The sequence below is a fragment of the Prunus dulcis genome, unplaced genomic scaffold (assembly GCF_902201215.1).
Source record: "Prunus dulcis unplaced genomic scaffold, ALMONDv2, whole genome shotgun sequence".
In the NCBI taxonomy this organism is placed as follows: Eukaryota; Viridiplantae; Streptophyta; class Magnoliopsida; order Rosales; family Rosaceae; genus Prunus; species Prunus dulcis.
In genome coordinates, this window is record NW_023010078.1 from 48,555 (window position 1) to 49,337 (window position 783).

The following is a 783-nucleotide window of genomic DNA, read 5'->3' on the forward strand; positions in this document are numbered from 1 at the left end:
TCGTTGGAAGTGGTAGGTTCCATTTGTGGAGCAAAGAAACAGAAACACCCCACACAGACGCCTTGCAATAACCAGCATTTGGTGAGTAATTTATGGAATTTGAGTTTAGGGTTAGAGTAATGGTTTTCCCCAATTTGTACCATAAATTTTGTTAGATTTGGCATCTCTTCNTTGTGCTTCAGTTGCATGTTAATTTTTGCTTGGGTATATGTTAAAAAAAGAATGAAAATCAAGTCAATAACAAGTGAATAACATGTCAATAATGATCTGAATAAGATAATGGTGTTGAATTGGAGGAGGCCNTCAAAACCTTCCACATTTGAAGCAGTGCATAGTGCAGATTATCTCTCTGGCGCTANAATATGTATATATATATATTTTTTCAAATAAATATGATTTCCTCTGTTACTAAATTTGCCTGAGAAACATGAGAAAAGATAATAATAAACTCATGAATAGAAGTGCAAAGCATTTGATGAGTAATTTATGGAATTTGAGTTTAGGGTTAGAGTGATGGTTTTCCCAAATTTGTACCATCAATGTTGTTGGATTTGGCATCTCTTCTTTGTGCTTGAATTGCATGGTAATTGTTGCTTGGGTATATGTCAAAAAACGAATGAAAATAGATGTCAATNACATGTCAATAACATGTCAGTAATGATATGAATAAGATAATGGTGTTGAATTGGAGGAGGCCCTCAAAAACTTCCACATTTGAAGCAGTGCAGAGTGCAGAGTACCTCTCTGGNGCTAGAATTTATATATTTTTTGAAATAAATATTA